The sequence below is a fragment of the Cetorhinus maximus genome, chromosome 22 (genome assembly GCF_964194155.1).
Source record: "Cetorhinus maximus chromosome 22, sCetMax3.hap1.1, whole genome shotgun sequence".
NCBI classification, from domain to species: Eukaryota; Metazoa; Chordata; class Chondrichthyes; order Lamniformes; family Cetorhinidae; genus Cetorhinus; species Cetorhinus maximus.
This window is the reverse complement of record NC_135900.1, coordinates 13,319,586-13,341,465: the sequence shown is the minus strand read 5'-3', so window position 1 is coordinate 13,341,465 and position 21,880 is coordinate 13,319,586. Positions and strand designations below refer to the sequence as shown.

General features: G+C 43.6%; 1 protein-coding gene across 10 annotated transcripts in view; it reads right to left on the bottom strand.

Annotated features, from left to right (window-relative positions):
- LOC144696489 (chemokine-like protein TAFA-2) overlaps positions 1 to 21,880 on the bottom strand; it is a 322,848-nt gene that overhangs the window by 170,053 nt on the left and 130,915 nt on the right. For all 10 annotated transcript variants that reach the window (XR_013580181.1, XR_013580177.1, XR_013580175.1 and 7 more), the window contains exon 2: positions 11,239 to 11,330. The gene's annotated coding sequence lies outside the window, so the exon portion shown is untranslated. The remainder of the gene's footprint in view (positions 1 to 11,238; positions 11,331 to 21,880) is intronic.

Genomic DNA, 21,880 nt, shown 5'->3' with positions numbered 1-21,880 from the left:
TGGAATCTGGAACACACTGCCTGAGGGAGTGGTAGAGGCAGGAACCCTCACAATATTTAAGAAGTATTTAGATGAGCACTTGAAATGCCATAGCACACAGGGCTACAGGCCAAGTGCTGGAAAATGGGATTAGGCTAGATAGTTCCTTGATGGTTTGCATGGACATGATGGGCCGAAGGACCTGTTTCTGTGCTGTATAACTCTATGACTCTACAGCTCTATGACCTGCTCTGTAACATCCTTGACCCTGGCACCAAGGAGGCAACATACCATCCTGGAATCACATCTACAACCGCAGAAATGCCTGTTTGCTCCTCTTACTATGGAATCCCCTACCACTATAGCACTTCTGCTCTTCCTCCTACCCTCCTGTGCAGCTGAGCCACCTGTGGTGCCATGAACATGGCTCTTGCTACAGTCCTTTGAGGAACCATCTTGCTCACCATTATCCAAAATGGAAAATCAGTTGGAGAGCAAGATAGCCTCAGGGGATTCCTGCACTACCTGCCTGTTTCTCTTAGATACTCTGACAGTCACCTATTCCCTCTCTGTCTGTGTACTTCTTAGCTGTAGCGTGACCACCTTTCTAAACGCGCTATCCATGTAATCCTCAGACTTGTAGATACACCTCAGCCACCACTCGAGTTCCACAACCCGGAATTCAAGTTTCTGCAGATGGCGACACATCCTGCACATGTAGTCATTGAGGGCACTTCATGCCTTCATGACTTCCCACATCCCGCAGGATGCACATTCCACATATCCGAGCTGCACTGACACACCTTAAACTTTATATAAAGTGTTTACTAACTAATGGCAGGCAGTGTTTAATTTCATGTTAAAGCAAATTCTGGCCCATTATGTAGTATTCTGTTCCATTTAATTCAAGGTTATATCTTGCCAAATTTTCTTACGAACTTGCAAAACTTCCGATTAATTTACCGAAGCACCATAAGAGATACACAAGCATAGAAATTCACTTCTATTTATATCTTGAAGCTTTTTTTCAGGAGCTTTGTGTTTTGATTTTAAGGCAGGTACATTGATGCATTGTGTATAGACTTAAAGAAAACAAAGGAAACAATGATGTGTATAGCCCTCAAAGATGCGACATACAATCTCCTTGACTCTTTCTAAGTGACACTTGAATAAGAAGATGCTTTTTAATGTTCCCAGGCTAATGAGCAGAGGAAAAAACAAGTTGTAGGTAGAGTACAAATATTTCCACCTTAAAGGAAAAACTAAAAAAATGGAATATGGCAAAAGTTCAGTTTTGCTGCATCAACATTCATCTGCTCTAGTTTCTTGTAAAATTCAAATAGAATTTATTTCTGCATTTCTGAAAATGAGAGCTTGGTTGCACGCTGACAACTACTGTAATGTCTTAATTTAATTTTGTGACACAACAGGTAGCACTCTACTAAATCAGCAATTTAACTTGCAATAGATCTTATAAGAATGCCTAGAGACCAGACAGTTGAACGTAGCATAATCATTATCGATGATTTCCAGGGATTATTTGTTCTCCTTTTTTTTTTTACACAGTTGCCATCAAACTACAATAAGAAATTAAGATCATAAGGAATGAGTTAACTGTTACATAAATTAAGCATTTTTGTCCAAGCTTTATAAATTCAGAGTATTTTACAGCACAGGAGGCGGCCATTTGGCCCATTACAGCTGATGGATCTATTCACTTCCTCCTATACCCAAATGACAAAATGCATGTGAATAGTGCATTTAACCTAGTAACAACATCCCAAGGCAGTTCACAGGAGAGTTTATCAGACAAAATTTGATACTGAGCCAAATAAAGTGATATTAGATCTTGGTCAAAGCGATACTTCCTTAACCTTTTAGATTTCTCTTTCTTCAAATATTTATCCATTTCCCTTTTAAAAGCCATTATGGATTCTGTTTGCGCTGCTATTTCTGGGAGAGTGTTCAATGTCCTAACAACCCTTTGTGTGAAAGGTAACCTTCTGTTCATTCTTTTTGGTGATGATGAAATTTATGAACTCTTGTTACCAGTGCACCGACCAGTAAAAATAGTTCATGCCGCATCATTTTGAACAGCTCTGCCAGTTATCCTTTTAACCCTTTTTGGATTCAATGAAAAGAACCCCAGTTCCTCTAGTTGCTGCTCGCATACCAAAACATTGCATCCCATGCTGTTTTTTTATAAACTTTTGAGGTGTTTAAATTCATACCTTTGACTTATTCTGGTTAGTATACATCAGCCCAAGCACAAAGGAATGCAGTGAATTGTTCCTAAACATACATTTGACTGCTGGACAATAATGGTATTGCATCTGAGGAGCTTATTAACAGATGCTAACATTGCTTTATACACAAAATGACCATAGACATCAGTTTGGCTGAACCAATGACTCACTTGATCCTTTAAAATGATGCAAGGCTAATATCTGAATCTCAATCGTGTAGCTCCTTGTCAATTCCTCTTCAATTTTCAACACTCACCATGAAACATAATTTATTTTCTGGTCTGGAGTTTATGGAATGCTGTGTATTCCATTATAAAGCATAGTCAGATTATGTTCTTTACAGGATGATATTTTGAGCAGACTCGGGGGGGGGGGGGGGGGGGCAAATGGCCCACTCCTGCTCCTAATCTGTATGCCTGTATATTCATTCTGGGGTTATGGGCATCGCTGGCAAGGCTGACATTTATTGCCCATCCCTAGATGCCCTTGAGAAGGCGGGGTGGCGGTGAGCTGCCTTCTTGACCTGCCGCAGTCTATGTGGTGAGATACTGTGACAATGAAGGAACAAACACGTGACGGTGTGTGACTTGGAGGGGAACTTGGAGGTGGTGGTGCTCCCCATGTGCCTGCTGTCTTTGTCTTTCTAGGTGGTAGAGCCCGTGGGTTTTGGGACATGCTATTTGTTGAGAAGGTGAAATTTCCTCAAGATTATGTAGGATTTTGGGCAGCGTATAACTTCCAATTGCGTTGTACAATTATATTATTCAGCTAAAATGATATAACAGCTTTGTGCAGTGTGAGCTCAGCTCTTCCCTTCAATTCCATTAGTGCTCTTAATTTTATTGATGCTTCAGTGTACATTATAAAACTGATATATGTTGGTGAGAAGTATTAAATTATAATTTAATCTTAGGAATATATATTCTATATTTATTTATTACCTGGCTTTAAATCAATTTTAATTATCCAAATTATATTTATCTGTTGCATTTTTCAATCACCTGAACTTTAAATGGCCTTCATTTTAAGTGAACTATTCAGCTATAATTCAAGTTTTAGAGAGCCATTATGCCAAATGAGAGTTATTTTACAATACCTAATTCAAAAACAGCGTTCTCTCTTTTGATGAAGTGTGTGTACTTGAGTTTATGCACATATTTCAAGTATGATGCTGTTGTGCGTTTCCATGGAGATGCCAATATTGACAACGTCAAGCATTATTTTCAAGAACGAAGTCATATACTCTCTTCTTTTCCACCGAAAGGGTTAATAACTCTTTTTTGTAGAGTTAACGATTGCCAATCAAAATGGTGTTCAGCGTGGTTCCTTGCAATTAGCTTCATGCCGCATTATTTTGAAGGAGGGAATGACACAACTGTAAGAATGTAGCTTTCATACTTCTCAAGCAACTAAAAAGGAGCCAATTACCTGCTAGAAATTATGTAAAGTTCTCTCTGAACGATGTACAATGAAACCAAACTTTTGAATCATGCTTCAGCATCCAATTTGGAAAACTCAGTTTGCTGACTGGCTCGATGAAGCCCTTTGTAATGAAATCACTAAGAAACAGGATAATATTTTTGGCGGCACAGAACATACTGCAGACATATAATAAAGGCACAAAGATGCCAGGGAGGGCAGGCAGGAATGTCGGAATTCAAGCTCCCATTCCCATTTCTGGCCCTGCTTCAGTTGGCGTTGATAAAGGTGCAGGCAACCATCCCACATGCAGCCCTATCCGACTCCATCGCACGGGTGGGCAGCTCAAACCGCCCCCAACAATTTCAATCAAGTCGTGCACCTTCCATAAGTAGACATAGTTCACAGCACCTCTGAGAGTCGTGAACCACGGGGGGGGAACCGTCGTCCCAAGTGCGGAACCTAAAAATAAACAGCCACCTGCTCGTGGAATTCTTTGATTGACAGGTTATTTGCTTCGAAATAGAAAAAACTCTGTTCTTTCAGCTTCAATGGGATCCATTGCAAGGAGCTGTGATGGTTTATTACACCCTTACCTTCCATTGCACGCCGCTGCTCCTTTCAAACTGGAAGACCTTGGATTGGTTCTGCAGCTGTGAGAGGCTGCCCAGCATCCTTAATCGGACAGCAAGACCATCTCCAGACCGTTTAAAGGGGATGCTCCCTGTGAAAATCGAGGCTGGTAGTTGAAGAGAAAAATCCGCTCCCTGGCACCAGAACGGCGTAACCTCCCACAACCCTGCGCTCACAGAAATCAGTGTGGCTCAAGAGATTCTGCCCACAAGCCGTGGTCTGTGTGCAGGAGCACCAGGGCGGACAGTTGCCACTCTCGCCAGCTGGCAGCTGGTTGGCACACCTGGCTCCACAAAAACGACAGCAGGCACCAACTTGAAAATGCTGACCGCTACAGAGGTCCAAGTAAAGGATGTTCCTGGCACTTCTTCGCCCCATGGCACCAGCTTCTTGGGTGAGCAGCAAGGAGCCTGTCGTCCTTCAGCTTGGGAGCACTCGAACCATTCACATCAAGCCATGATTCAGCAGCGTGAGGTACTTCAGCACATAGAGGCTGTGTGGACGAAAGGACCACACGCCCTGAAATACAATAATGCTGGAATCTTGAAAATGTTGGGCAGCTTATTATTCCTTTATTGTGCAGTAAAGAAAGCTTCAGCTGCCTATGAGTAATGCTTCCCTTGGTATCAACTCCACGACGGAAACTATAAAGGACCTAGTAATTCTATCATTGCAAAATGTGCCCAAATGGATGTCATAGAGAACAAAAGCAAAGCAAATTAGTAGAAGGACATTGAAAATAAATCTTAGACAACTGTACGCCTGGCTGCTGTGGTTGATCTGGTGTTATGCACCATCCTGGGGGAGTCCCCCATGGCTGGGGCTGCTACTCATTCAAGTTCATGGTGATGATGCCCAATATTCGTGGTAACATTGCCGGAATCATGCTACATATTTAACACAAGCAGAATAAACCTCAACAACGCAACCTGAATGAGGCAGGAGTATCGTCGATCTAGATTTATGATAGCCCAGTGTCTTAACATTAGAAAAGACCCTTTCTTTTCTTTAAGTGATTTTTTTTTTAACATCCCGCTATGCCAGTTGGGCCCTTCACTTCCAAGTAAACAATGTATTGCTGTAGCATTTAAATGTACAAACATAGAAACGGGAGTGGGCCATTTAGCCCCTCAAGCCTGTTCCGCCACTCGATGAGCTCGTGGCTCATCCGTGACCTAACTCCATGTACCCATCCCTTAATACCTTTGGATAACAAAAGTCTATCAATCTCAGTTTTAAAACTGACAATAGCCCCTTGCAGAGGGGCATTCCACACCACCACCACCCCATTGTGTGGAGAAGTGTTTCCTAATTTCATTCCTGATTGGTTTAGCTCTAATATTTAGACTATGCCTCCTAATCCTAGGGCAGAATTTAATGCCCTCCCTCATGGTAAGTTTGGTGGCGGTGGGGTGGGGGGGGGTGGGTGTGTTGGGGGGACAATGACTGGTGGAGACCCCGCTGCTTCCCATTTCTGCCCCAATTAATTCCATGGCAAGAAAGCCCAGGGACAGCCTTCCTGCCCCTCTGCTAATTGAGGCCTTAAGTGGGCAATTAATGTCCATTTAAGGGTCTCATCCCACCGCTGCTGATATTCACCCCGCAGCAGGTAGGGATTTACCATGCAGAAAGCCCAAAAGGTAAACCTTGTTAGGATTGCTTGCGGATTTCCAGTGGGAAGGGTGGGCCGGGTCCCGCGTTCAAAGGCACTAGTCAGTGCCTAATCAAAGAGGGCCTGCTGAGAGCCGCCACCCTGCCCTTGCTGCCAACTCCCCTGACCCCACCCCCACCGCGACTCCCCTCCCACCATCACTCACCCTGTGCCTGGGTCCATCAGCAATCGTTGGCCTCAGATGGTGTAGTACCAGCAGCAACCACCACCTCCCTGGTGGCGCTGCCAAGTAATGAAGAGCTACTGGCCTCTTATTGGCTCTCGGAGGGCGGAATTTCCACCCTGAGTCCTTGATCCCAGAGAATGTCCACTGCTGTCCAGGTAAGTGCCTGACTGGCACTTAATTCAGCAGGCCATCCCAAAAAGAGGCGGCATGAAAGATAGCTCTCCAGTCGGCGTGTGAGACCCCCCCGATGCCTCCATTAAATACCACCCCTAGACTCTGCAACCAGCAAAAGTGGTTTCTCCCATTATGATATCTGTTCAATAAAGATGCCTCCAGCTGTTCTGTGCAGGAGCCTGGAGATTGTGCAGAGGTGTATTTGGCTGCATGTTTTCAACATGTCATCTATTTCTTAGGTGTTGCCATCCTCCAACTGGAATGTTGTGTCCAATTCCTTAAGGAGGATGTGAAGATTCAACTAAAATGATTCCAGGGATGAACAAATGAAAACACGTCTAAAATTGACAGGAGAAGCCGGGCTTGTTCTCCTTAGTGCAGAGAAGGTTAAGGGGAGATTTGTTAGAGGCATTTAAACTCATGAAAGGTTTAGATGGAGTAAATGAAGAAAGATTTTAATAATCAGAGAGCACAAATTTAAGGTGAATGGCAAAAGGACTAGAAATGACTTGAGGGAAATCTTTTTTTTAATACAACCAGTGGTTAAGATTTGAAATGCACTGTCTGACGGGATAGTGAACACAGATACAATAGTAGCCTTCAAAAAGGAATTAGAGAACTACTTGAAGGAGAGAAAATGCAGAGATGTGCGGAAAAAGCTAGAAAGTGGGACTGACTGGATTCCTCTTGAAAGAGCTAACGCAGATTCAATGGGCCAAGCGGCCTCCTTCTGTATTATACTCCTCTATGACCTGTTTTCATTCTGCTTCAAAAATCTGTGATATGTTCAACAAAAACATGCCCCTTCCCCGCTCCCATCCCCGAAAGCTTGTATTATCTTCTAGCAAAGGTGAGATGTCATTTGCACATTAATGGATTAATAGCTCTTCCTAAGGAGGTATGCTCAAAATTGATGGTATGTATGCAAATAGCTACATTCAAACAATGAACTATGAAACCACTAATGTCGCTACTTCTGCTGCTGTTGCTGATCATTGCTGAAGTATCTCTGGGTAATTGCTTGGTAAAAGCAGGGCTTCAATTACCTCCCTAATGCGGCAGTGGATAGTATCTGACACCTGTGTGTCACTGAACAGCTTAGCATAAAAATGAGGGCAGAGTGGGCTTTCAGTATAACTGCATCCTACAACTGATGTTTGTTTCATTTGTTTCAGCTTCTAATTTGCCACCTTCCCAGGCACAATTGGGCCCAGGTAACCACAACCTGAAATCAGTACCTCTAACATTGGTATTAGGGCCAGAAAACCGGTGCAGTGATATTGAATTTCTTTCCCCGGGGTCTCAACCCAAAACTTCAACCTGCTCTTTCTTTTTTCAATCACTGGAAGACCTGCTGTGTATTTTCTGTCTGCATGAAAGATATATCAATAGAGATAGCTGTAGAGATACGTACAAAGATCAATAAATATAGAGTTAATGATGGAGACAGAGTTAGCAATAGTGATAGTACATTGCTAAAACATGTTACCACTGAATAATATCATTCCAAAAGGTGGTGTTCTTGGCATATATTTATGTCTATTTTAGCAGCTAAACTACTATACTGCTGCTGCAACACAGTTAACAAGACACAGCATGGATAAGGGTAACATAGCACGATAGATTTGGGTAAATTGTTTGGATAAATGGATTGATGAAGGTCACATCCTAGTTGTCTGTCTTAATAGGAAGATTGCAAGTTGCTCAGCTTCAATTGTTTGCTATCCTAACCTATCTTTAAGTGAAGCAGACAACAGAGGTCAACCAGTTACTCTTTCGAAAACAGGAAAATTTGGGGCTGCATTGGAAACAATAAAAGGCGACTGCAGTGAATAACAATATATTTAATCAGCAGCAGCAACACTGAAATGTTCTTCAAATAAGGGTTTAAAGAGCATAATTTAAAAAGCATTTTGTTAAGTGTAATTGGATGTTCTTTCAAATATGATGGCAAATTAAAAGCACAATTCACGCTGTAATATTGGAATTGCCACAGAGGAGCAAGCAGTCTCTCCAACAATACATGTAACAGAATGCATTTAAAGCTCTGTGGGACACATGATTATTAGGCCCGCTTGGTGACTGGGATTTAAATTATTCATAAACTCTAATTCCTTTTTTGCAGTCAAATTGCTCGGTGCACCGAAGCAACAAAAAGACTGTTAATTCAGAATCTTAAAGGGGACCTTCTTCTATTGAAGAAGAAAACCCGCGGTTTCTGCGGTTAAGGGCCACAGTGCAGGACATCGCTGAGGGTGAGAAGATTCGGAGGGAGATTAAGATGAGATCGACATAGGAGCAGTGAGGAAATGATGCCAGGCTCGGGGTTTTAAAATCTGGAAAGATTGTAAAAGGAAGGAGAGACGGAGGGGAAGTAAGGGAACTGAGGAATTTTGAAGACCAGGGAAGGATGTGACTTGGAGACTGTGCAGTGGATGTTTAGTTTCAATATAATGAGGATATAAAGTAGAAAAAAATTATTGTAGAGCATATATGGAGCTCAAAAGGAATGCGGGAAGAAATTTCAGAGACACAATTGCCGCAGTAGCTTTGGTAAAGCAGCCGGCAAGAGTTCTATCGAGGCTCACTCACCAAGGGCGAAAATGGGCGTAATTCCTGAGAAGGCTGAGGAATTTCCTATTTGTGTTTTGTCATATTGAGTGCAAGGTGAAAACTTTCAGAAACCTGTCCCTCTTTTCAGCAATATTCAAGTAGGGAAAGTTAAGAAATGGCAAAGTATTGAAGAACCAGGCATCGGAGCTAACAGGTGGATTTTCAATTGGAACCAAGTTTTTCCTGCATCCTCGCCAGGGGGTTGATTTTGACTTTGCGCACCAATATAAAACAGGTGATAGCAAGTCAGCATCCTGTTTTATACCTCTCCCATTGACATCAATGGAAATAAAAGTCAGGAGAGAGGGGAAACCAATGTGCTGCAGATTAATTAACACCAATTTTACATTATCGTGCAAAGTCAAAATCTACTCTTGCAACTGTTGGAGGTGCTGAAACAACCTTATTAGAGATGGGCTGCTTTAGGCTTGGCTCGACCTGGTCTTCCTTTAAGTTTCTTGAACTTCCTTTAGGTCTTTCTTAAACAATGTGACTGACTCTTAACTGCCCTCTGAAATGGCCTAGCAAACCACTCAGCTCAAGAGCAGTTAGGGATGGGTGATAAATGCTGGCCTTGTTGGCGATGCCCACATCTCATGAAAGAATAAAGAAAAAAACAGTTCTCTACCATCTTGGACTTTACTTCTCAATTTACAATATTCTATCACCAACAAATTTCCTCAGAGTTTACCCTCTCTCTGTAACTTAAGTGGGTGAATTTTGTTGATGATAATGATGCCTCCCTCCAATAATCAGTAATATTGCTACCACCAAGAAGGAATTACAGAGGCAGATTGGGCCACATGCCAAAAACAAACAAGGATGTAGACCTTGTCCGAGATTATAGGGATGAGGAAAGAAGAAAAGCTTGCATTTATGTAGTGTCTTTCATAACTTCAGGATGTCCCAAAGTGCCTTCCAGCCAATGAAGTACTTTTGAAATGAAGTCACTCTTGTAATGTCATAAATGCGACAGTCAATTTGTGCTCACCAAGCTGCTATGAACAAGAAGATGACCGTGGCCAGAAAATCTGTTTTTGATGGGGTTGCTTGAGGGATAAATATTGGCCAACAGAACTACCCATCCCTTCTTCAAAACAGTGCTGTGGGATCTTTAACATTCACCTGAGAGGCCCAGGTGACGTTGGTTTAACACCTCATCCGAAAGACAGCACATCCGACATTGCAGTTATTGCCATTGTCAGACTGGGCCATCAGAGCCTGCAAATGTTAATGGCATTTACCCTAATGTGCATTTATAAGGCAGCAAGGCAGATATGAGCACTCTGCCGAAGATGTAGCAAGGCTTTTCCCAACTTTAGACAAAGTCATCTTTGACTGGGAGACTTTGGGTTCCTCTGAAGAATTCTTACCAGATGAGAGCTGAGGGGTGGCAAGTGTTAATCGGAGCTCACCAAGGGCAAGCATGAGTGCAGTCCCTGCAATGAGCTCAGGAATTTCCTTAGACACAACAGCCTTGTGTTAAGGAGAGTAGGTGGAGGATTCACCCGTGTCCACTCCCCCACTGGAAATTCCCACTTAGGCCCAAAGACGGGTGAATTCCAGTAAAACTGGGCTTCACCCTATTTTCCAGGCCCCTTTTTATGCACTGGCCCCAAGCAGAAAAATTCAGGGTCACAGCATGAATGAATTTTTGAAGTGTAGCTGTGTTCTATATTCAGTTCTTCAGCTGTTCACAACATCTTTGCTTAACATGTCGAGATGGACAGATTGCAGTTGACTTTCACGATTCTTCTCAATATTGTCATATTAAAAGCGATTTTATTACGTGCGCAAATCAAAAGCACAAATTTAACATTGCCGCATTTAATACTGTCTTGTTTAAAACTACAATATCCCGATCAGTTATCCCCCACCCTGTCTTTGGTCTGCCCAGAACCATTCAATGTTTCATCGTTTGCACAGTATACCCTACAACATGCATTATTTTCTCCCCCAGAAAAACATACAATATTGGCTTTTCCTCAGCTGAAAGATTGTCTCAAGCCCCAGTGGTTTAAAAGAAGGGATTCCTTTGTGACTTAAATGCGCTGAAATGTTGACTGAGCCTATAGGAGTTTATTTAGAAAACAGACACTGCAAAAATCCACCAACCATTTTACTTTCCTCAACTAATATAATGTTATTTTTATTATGGAGTAAATAAACTCTTCTCCTGGAATATATTGTAATTAAACACCACCAATACTTTATGGGCAGCATTCGTAATAATCTGCTACACTTGGCGATTCCCTAATTTCTTGTGCCAAGGCAATCGATACATAACTCCATTACATTTATTTGGCAGCTGTAAGCTACAAGAGAATTTACAGTACCTCTTCTTCAGATTTCTGTAGGATTCTTATGTTCATTAGCCGCTCTCCATAGAATTCTCTCCCAGGTAGAAGAAAGAAGCACCGTGGTGCAACTGCAAGGAAAGGAAAAATAAATTTACAGCACATCCAATTTCGGAACACGTCACACTCCCCAGGTAACTCAGAGAATACAGAATCTACAAGGGATTTGAGACTTTGAGGCGAATAGTATTGATGTATCTAAGAGGAAGCTCGACAGGGGAGAAGGGATTAGAGGGTTATATTGATAGCTACATGCGAAAGAATAGGAGGAGGCTCGAGTGGAACATAAATGGCAGCATGGACTGGTTGAGCCAAATTACCTGTCTCTGCGCCGTGTATTTTACATAATCCTATTTCATTCAATGATTGAACCCCTGCTCTCTCTTTGCTTGATATATTCCACTTTCTGGTCTTTACTAATCCTCCGTAGATGTGAGTGAGTAAACGATGCCACTTTGATATCAAAGTAAAATATGATATCTATTCATGCTGCTAGGTTTTACTGTTTTAGTCTCCCCCACCTTTGATGGGTGTTGTGTAGGTGGAGTAGATAAAGTAGGTGGAAGATTCACACAACTCTGCTTCCTCACTGGAAATTCCCATATGAGCCCAAAGAGGAGTAAATGCCAGTTAAACTGGGCTTTGCCCTATTTTCCAGGTCCCCTTTTATGCATTGGGAGTCAGGGGGAGACAAAAACAAGGAGCCATAAGTATAAAGTATTCCTGATAAGAGGGACATGCTGTCAAAGCTTTTGTCTTGCACTCATCAGGACAGATGCAAGAATGCCAAATTTCAAAGGGAGCAACAATTTGTACTGCATGAGAAAAGGGTACTGATTGGCAGGTCAACTCTGATTGGTCAAGTTGTTGCCACGGAGAAAGCAACGGGACAATATCAGATATGCAAATCGAGTAAATGCATTTAATGGGGAACCAGATAAGCTTATGAGGGAGAAAGGAATAGGAGGTATTGCCGGAATGATGAAGTAGGATGGGAGGAGGCTCACGTGGAGCATAAAAAAGAGCATAGGCCAGTTGGAAAGAACGATCTGTTTATGAGCTGTAAATACTTTGTAATTCTATGTAATGTCAGCCTATAACAATCATGTGAGAACATTAATGCTACGAAATAAAACTTTAATTGTAGCAGAAAAGACCAAGTACCTACTGGAACTTTTATCTTGCCACTTTTCTTTTTATTCATTCCTGGGCTGTAAGCATCACTGGCAAGGCCAATATTAATTGCCCTTGAGCCGCCTTCTTGAACTATTACATCCATAAGGTGTAGGAGCACCCACCATGCTTTTAGGGAGGGAATTCCAGTTTTCTGACCCAGTGGCAGGGAAGGAACGACGATATAATTCCAAGTCAGGATGGTGAGCAACTTGCTGGTGGTAGTGTTCCCCATGTATCTGCAGATGCTGTCGAAGGAGGCTTGGCAAGTTGCTGCAGTGCATCTTCTAGATGGTACACATGCTACCACTGTATGCGGGTAGCGGAAGGGGTGAATGTTTAAGGTGGCAGGTAGGATGCTGATCAAGTGGGTTACTTTGCCCTGGAAGGTGTCAAGTTTCTTGATTATTATTGGAGCTGCACTCATCCAGGCAAGTGGAGATTATTCCATCACATTCCTGACTTGTGCCTTGTAGAAGACTGACAATCTTTGAGGAGTCAGTAGGTGGTTTTAATCAGTTCCATTCTGAGCTTTTCAAACTATTTATTTTCCCATTATCTTGTTATAAATGTTTGCTTGTCATCAATTTGACACATCCAACCTCAAACAACCAACTACATCCATGTGTTTATGCTACGCAAGAACTGTCAATGACCAGATTACTGCATCACACCGCCTGGCAACGACCAGATTACTGCAGCACACAGTCTGTCAGTGACCAGATTACTGCAGCACACAGTCTGTCAGTGACCAGATTACTGCAGCACACAGTCTGTCAGTGACCAGATTACTGCAGCACACAGCCTGTCAGCGACCAGATTACTACAACACAGTCTATCAGTGACCAGATGACTGCAGCACACAGTCTGTCAGTGACCAGATTACTGCAGCACCATTTGTCAGTGACCAGATTACTGCAGCACATAGTCTGTCAATGACCAGATTACTGCATTATACAGTCATTTATTGACCAGATTCCTGCAGCACACATAAGAACATAAGAACTAGGAGCAGGAGTTGGCAATTCAGCCCCTCGAGCCTGCCCCACCATTCATTACGATCATGGCTGATCTCATTTCGGCCTCAACTCCAATTTCCCACGCTCTCCCCATAACCTTTCCACCCTTTAATAATTAAAAACCTGTCTATCTCCTCCTTAAATTTATTCAGCGTCCCGGCATCCACTGCACTCTGAGGTAGTGAATTCCACAGATTCAAGACCCTTTGAAAAAAGTAATTCCTCCTCATCTCGGATTTAAATCTACCACCCCTTAGCCTAAAACTATGGCCTCTCATTCTAGAATGCCCCACAAGGGGAAACATCCGCTCCATGTCTACTTTGTCTATCCCCTTTAGTATCATCTTTCTAAACTCTAGTGAGTATAGGCCTAAACTGCTCAATCTCTCCTCGTAAGACAAGCCCCGCATCTCTGGAATCAATCTAGTGAACCTCCTTTGAACCACCTCCAATGCAAATACATCCTTCCTCAAGTAAGGGGACCAAAACTGTGCACAGGTCCAGGTGCGGTCTCACCAATGCCTTGTACAGTTGCAACAACACTTCCCTATTTTTATACTCTATTCCTTTAGCAATAAGTGCCAAAATTCCATTTGCCTTCCGTATTACCTGCTGTACCTGCATACTAGCTTTCAGCGATTCATGCACGAGGACACCCAGATCCCTCTACACTGAAGCATTCTGAAATTTCTCACCATTGAAATAATAAGTCGCCTTTTTATTCTTCCGAACAAAATGGATAACCTCACACTTACCCACGTTAAACTCCAAATTTTGGCCCATTCACCTAACCTGTACATATCCATTTGTAAATTTCTTATTTCTTCATTGCAACTTACTTTCCCACCTGTTTTGGTGTCATCTGCAAATTTAACCATAGTACCTTCTATCCCTGAATCCAAGTCATTAATGTAAATTGTAAATAGTTGGGGCCCAAGGACCGAACCCTGTGACACCCCACTAGTTACAGCTTGCCATCCAGAAAAAAACCCATTTATCCTGACTCTCTACTTTCTGTTGGTGAGTCTGTCAATGACCATATTATTGCATTCGACAGCGTGTTATTGGCCACGTTGCTACAGCATACAGTCTTTCAGTGACCAGATTACTGCAGCACACAGTCCGTCATTGACCAGATTACTGCAGCACAATATCTGTCAGTGACCAAATTACTGCAGCACACAGTCTGTTACTGGCCAGATTACTGTAGCACAATATCTGTCAGTGACCAAATTACTGCAGCGCACAGTCTGTTACTGGCCAGATTACTGCAGTTCAGTTACTGTCAATGCCCATATTACTGCAGCTCAGTTACTGTCAATGCCCAGATTACTGCAGCTCAGTTACTGTCAATGCCCATATTACCGCAGCACAGTTACTGTCAGTGAGCAGATTACCGCAGCACAGTTACTGTCAGTGACCAGATTACTGCAGCACAGTTACTGTCAGTGACAAGTTATTGCAGCACAGTTACTGTCAGTGACCAGATTACTGCAGCACAGTTACTGTCAGTGACCAGTTATTGCAGCACATAATCTGTCAGTGACCAGATTACTGCAGCTCAGTTACTGTCAGTGACCAGTTACTGCAGCACATAGTCTGTCAGTGACCAGATTACTGCAGCACAGATACTGTCAGTGACCAGATTATTGCGGCACATAGTTTGTCAGTGACCAGGTTACTGCAACATAGTTACTGTCAGTGACCTGATTACTGCAGCAGTCTGTCAGTCACCAGATTCCTGAGGCACATAGTTTTTTAGTGACCAGAATACTACAACTCACTGTCTGTCAATCACCAGATTACTACAGCACAATTACTGTCAGTGACCAGGTTACTGCAGCACACCGTCTGTCAGTCACCAGATTACTACAGCACAATCACTATCAGTGACCATGTTACTGCAACACACAGTCTGTCAGTGACCAAATTAATGCAGCACATAGTTTGTCAATCACCAGATTACTGCAACACATAGATTGTCAGTGACCAGATTACCGCAGCACAGTTACTTTCAGTCGCCAGATTACTGCAGCACAATAACTGTCAGAGACCAGATTACTGCAGCACACAGTCTGTCAGTGACCAGATTACTGCGGCACAGTCACTGTCAGGGATCAGATTACTGCAGCATACATTCTTTCGCTGATCAAATTACTGCAGCACAGTTACTGTCAGTGGCTATATTACCGCAGCACCGTCTGTCTGTGACCAGATTACTGCCAGCACATAGCCTGTCAGTGACTAGATTACTGTAGCACAGGAACTCTCCATGACCATATCACTGCAGCACTGGAACTCTCCCTGACCAGATTACTGTAGTACACAGTCTGTCAGTAACCAGATTATTGCAGCGCAGTTACTGTCAGTGACCAGGTTACTGCAACACACAGTCTGTGAGAGTCCAGATTACTGCAGCGCACATTCTGTCAGTGATCAGATTACTGCAGCACACTGTCTGTCGGTGACTAGATTACTGCAGCACAACATCTGTCAGTGCCCAGATTACTGCAACACAGTTACTGACAAGGACCCGATTACTGCAACACAGTTACTGTCAGTGACTAGATTACTACAGCACATAGCCTGTCAGTGACTAGATCACTGCAGCACAGGAACTCTCCATGACAAGATTACTGCAGTACTGGAACTATCAGTAACAGATTACTGCAGCACACAGATTGTTAGTGACCTATTTACTTCAGCACAGTTACTGTCAGTGACTAGATTACTGCAGCACAATGTCCGTCAGTGATCTGATTACTTCAGCACAGTTACTGTCAGTGACTAGATTACTGCAACACACCATCTGTCAGTGACCAGATTACTGCAGCACACAGTCTGTCAGTGACCAGATTACTGCAGTGCATTGTTTGTTTGTGACCAGGTTACTACAGCACCCCATCTGTCAGTGACCAGATTAAGACCATAAGACAAAGGAGCAGAAATTAGGCCATTTGGCCCATCGAGTCTGCTCCGCCATTCAATCATGGCTGATAAGTTTCTCAACCCCATTCTCCCGCCTTCTCCCCGTAACCTTTGATCCCCTTACCAATCAAGAACCTATCTATCTCGGTCTTAAATATACTCAATGACATGGCCTCCACAGCCTTCTGTAGCAATGAATTCCATAGATTCACCACTCTCTGGCTAAAGAAGTTTCTCCTCATCTCTGTTCCAAAAGGTCTTCCCTTTACTCTGAGGCTGTGCCCTCGGGTCCTAGTCTTTCCTACTAATGGAAACATCTTCCCCACGTCCACTCTATCCAGGCCTTTCAGTGTTCTGCAAGTTTCAATCAGATCCCCCCTCATCCTTCTAAAGTCCATCAAGTATAGACCCAGAGTCCTCAAACATTCCTCATATGTTAAGCCTTTCATTCATGGGATCGTTCTCATGAACCTCCTCTGGACCTTCTCCAGGGCCAGCACATCCTTCCTGAGTTACGGGGCCCAAAATTGCTCACAATATTCTAAATGTGGTCTGACCAGAGCCTTATAAAGCATCAGCAGCACATCCCTGCTTTTATATTATAGTCCTCTCAAAATAAGTGCCAACATTGCATTTGCCTTCCTAACTACTGACTCAACCTGCAAGTTAACCTTAAGAGAATCCTGGACTAGGACTCCCAAGTCCCTTTGCACTCCAGATTTCTGAATTCTCTCCCCATTTAAAATATAATCTATGCCTCTATTCTTCCTACCAAAGTTCATGACCTCACACTTCCCCACGTTGTATTCCATCTGCCACTTCTTTGCTCATTCTCCTAACCTGTCCAAATCCTTCTGCAGCCTCCCCGCCTCCTCAATACTACCTGTCCCTCCACCTATCTTTGTATCATCTGCAAACTTAGCCAGGATGCCCTTAGTTCCTTCATCTAGATCATTAATGTATAAAGTGAAAAGTTGTGGTCCCAACACTGACCCTTGCGGAACTCCACTAGTCACTGGCCGCCATCCTGAGAAGGACCCCCTTATCCCCACTCTCTGCCTCCTGCCAGACAGCCAATCTTCTATCCATGCTAGTACCTTGCCTCTAACACCATGGGTTCTTATCTTACTGAGCAGGCTCCTGTGCGGCACCTTGTCAAAGGCCTTCTGGAAGTCCAAGTAGATAACATCCATTGGCTCTCCTTTGTCTAACCTGCTCGTTACCTCCTCAAAGAATTCTAACAAATTTGTCAGGCATGATGAAACCATGCTGACTTTGCCCTATTTTACCATGCACTTCCAAGTATTCTGAAATCTCATCCTTAATAATGGACTCTAAAATCTTACCAACGACCGAGGTCAGGCTAATCAGCCTGTAATTTCCCGCCTTTTGCCTCACTCCCTTCTTAAACAGGGCGATTACATTAGCGATTTTTCAGTCCTCTGGACCCTCCCTGGCTCCAGTGATTCCTGAAAGATCACCACTAACGCCTCCACTATCTCTTCAGCTATCTCCTTCAGAACTCTGGGGTGTAATCCATCTGGTCCAGGTTATTTATCCACCTTCAGACCTTTCAGTTTTCCTAGCACCTTCTCCTTGGTAATGGCCACCATACTCACCTCTGCCCCCCCGACTCTCCTGAAATTTGGGGATGTTACTCGTGTCTTCCACCGTGAAGACTGACGCAAAGTACCTATTCAGTTCCTCCGCCATTTCTTTGTTCCCCACTACTACTTCTCCAGCGTCATTTTCCAGCGGCCCAATGTCCACTTTTGCCTCTCTCTTACCCTTTATATATCTAAAAAAAACTCTTGCAATCTTCTTTTATATTACTGGCTAGTTTACCCTCATATTTAATCTTCTCCCTCCTTATTTCTTTTTTAGTTGTCCTCTGTTGGTCTTTGTAGGCTTCCCAATCCCCTGGTTTCCCATTGCTCTTCGCCGCATTGTATGCTTTCTCTTTAGCTTTTATGCTGTCCCTGACTTCCCTTGTCAGCCATGGCTGCCTCGTCCTCCCTTTAGTATGCTTCTTCTTCCTAGGGATGAATTTTTGCTGTTACTCCCAGAAATTACTCCCAGAAACTCCTGCCATTGCTGTTCCACTGTCTTTCCTGCTAGGCTCATCTCCTAGTCAATTCTGGCCAGCTCCTCCCTCATGCCTCTGTAGTTGCCTTTATTCAACTGTAATACCGTTACATCTGATTCCAGCTTTTTCCTCTCAAATTGCAGGGTAAATTCTATCATATTATGGTCACTTCCTCCTAAGGATTCCTTCACCTTAAGCTCCCTTATCAAATCTGCCTCATTACACATCACTAAATCTTGAATTGCCTGTTCCCTAGTGGGCTCCACCACAAGCTGCTCCAAAAAGCCATCTCGTAGACATTCCACTCATTCCTTTTCTTGGGATCCACTACCAACCTGATTTTCCCAGTCTACCTGCATATTGAAATCCCCCATGATCACTGTAACCTTGCCTTTCTTACATGCCTTTTCTATCCCCTGGTGTATCTTGTGCCCCACATCCTGACTACTGTTCAGAGGCCTGTACATAACTCCCATTATGGTTTTTTTACCTCTGCAGTTCCTCAACTCTACCCACACAGATTCTACATCATCTGACCCTACATCATTTCTTGCTATCGATTTAATTTCATTTCTTACTAACAAAGCAACCCCACCCCCTCTGCCAACCTGCCTATCTTTTCGATAGGATGTATATCCTTGGATATTTAGCTCCCAGTCCTGATCCCCTTGCAGCCATGTCTCCGTGATGCCCACCACATCATACCTGCCAATTTCAATCTGCGCCACAAGCTCATTTACCTTATTTCGTATACTGCGTGCATTCAGATACAACACCTTCAGTCCTGTATCTCCTGTCCCCTTTCTCATTGTCGTCCCTTTATCTGATGTGCTTGAAGTTAGATTCCTAGCCCTTTCCAAACACTCTGTCCTATTTTGTGTTCTGGAGACTTTAATATCCTCTCCTGGGCTCTCCTTTCTTTTCAGTTTTTTTCATAATTTTCCATGAAGTTGAATCCACCCCCCCACACGCTAACCTGCTGCTTTGGTTCCCATTAGTCATACTTCTTGGAGTTTTACCCTTCCCTACCCCCCCACTTTCTAGTTTAAAGTCCTGTTGACCACCCTATTTATCCTTTTCGCTAGAACATTGGTCCCAAATCAGTTCAGGTGGAGACCGTCCCAACGGTACAGATCCCTCCTGTTCCAATACTGATGCCAGTGCCCCACGAAATGGGACCCCTCTTTCCTGCACCACTCCTTTAGCCATGTATTTACTTCCCTCATTCTTGCGTCCCTATGCCAATTTGCACGTGGCTCGGGTAGTAATCCGGAGATTATAACCCTTGAAGACCTGTTCTTTAATTTAGTTCCTAGTTCCCGATAATCCCCAAACAGGTCGTCTTTCCGAGTCTTACCTATGTTACTTGTCCGAACGTGGACCACAACAACTGGATCCTCCCCCTCCCTCTCCAATATCCTTTCAAGCCGGTTATTGCGGCACATAGCCTGTCAGTGACTACATTGCTGTAGCACAGGAACTCTCCCTGAGCAGATTACTGCAGCACACACTCTGCCAGTGACTAGTTTACTGCAGCACATTGTCTGTCAGTGACCAGATTACTTCAGCACAGTTACTGTCAGTGACCAGATTACTGCAGCACAGTTACTGTCAGTGACCAAATTACTGCAGCACAGTTACTGTCAGTGACCATATTGCTGCAGCACAGTTACTGTCAGTGACCAAATTACTACAGCACAGTTACTGTCGGTGACCAGATTACTGCAGCACAGTTACTGTCAGTGACCAGATTACTGCAGCACAGTTATTGTCAGTGACCAGATTACTGCAGACACAGTTACTGTCAGTGACCAGATTACTACAGGCACAGTTACTGTCAGTGACCAGATTACTGCAGCACAGTTGCTGTCAGTGACCAGATTACTGCAGACACAGTTACTGCCAGTGACCAGATTACTGCAGCACAATTACTGTCAGTGACCATATTACTGCAGAACACAGTCTGTCAGTGACCTGATTACTTCAGCACAGTTACTGTCAGTGACTAGATTACTGCAGCACACTGTCTGTAAATGACCAGATTACTGCAGTGCATAGTTTGTTAGTGACCCGATTACTACAGCACCCCATCTGTCAGTGACCAGATTACTACAGCCCACTGTTTGTCACTAACCAGGTTACTGTAGCACAGTCTGTCATGTCCAGATTACTACAGCACAGTTACTGTCAGTGACCATATTACTGCAGCACACAGTCTGTCAGTCACCAAATTACTCCAGCACAGTTACTGTCAATCACCAGATTACCACAGCACCATCTGTCTGTGACCAGATTACTGCAGCACAGAGCCTGTCAGTGACTAGATTACTGTAGCACAGGAACTCTCCCTGAGCAGATTACTACAGCACAGGAACTCTCCATGACCAGATTACTGCAGCACACACTCTGCCAGTGACTAGATTACTGCAGCACATTGTCTGTCAGTGACCTGATTACTTCAGCACAGTTACTGTCAGTGACCAGATTACTGCAGCACAGTTACTGTCAGTGACCAAATTACTACAACACAGTTACTGTCAGTGACCGGATTACTGCAGCACAGTTACTGTCAGTGACCAGATTACTGCAGCACAGTTACTGCCAGTGACCAGATTACTGCAGCACAGTTACTGCCAGTGACCAGATTACTGCAGCACAGTTACTGTCAGTGACCAGATTACTGCAGCACACAGTCTGTCAGTGACCTGATTACTTCAGCACAGTTACTGTCAGTGACTAGATTACTGCAGCACAGTTACTGTCAGTGACCAGATTACTGCAGCACAGTTACTGTCAGTGAGCAGATTACTGCAATACAGTTTGTCCGTCATCGGATTACTGCAGCACACTGTCTGTCAGTGACCAGATTACTGCAGACACAGTTACTGCCAGTGACCAGATTACTGCAGCACAGTTACTGTCAGTGACCAGATTACTGCAGCACAGTTACTGTCAGTGACTAGATTACTGCAGCACACTGTCTGTAAGTGACCAGGTTACTGCAGCACACAGTCTGTCAGTGACCAGATTACTGCCGTGCATAGTTTGTTAGTGACCCGATTACTACAGCACCCCATCTGTCAGTGACCAGATTACTACAGCCCACTGTTTGTCACTAACCGGGTTACTGTAGCACAGTCTGTCATGTCCAGATTACTGCAGCACAGTTACTGTCAGGGAGCAGATTACTGCAGCACACAGTCTGTCAGTAACCAGATTATTGCAGCACGCAGTTTGTCAGTGACCTGATCACTTCAGCACAGTTACTGTCAGTGACCAGATCACTACAGCACAGTTACTCTCAGGGAGCAGTTTACTGCAGCACACATTCTGTCACTGATCAGATTACTGCAGCACACTGTCTGTCAGTGACCAGATTACTAAAGCGCATTTAACGTCAGTGACCCGATTAATG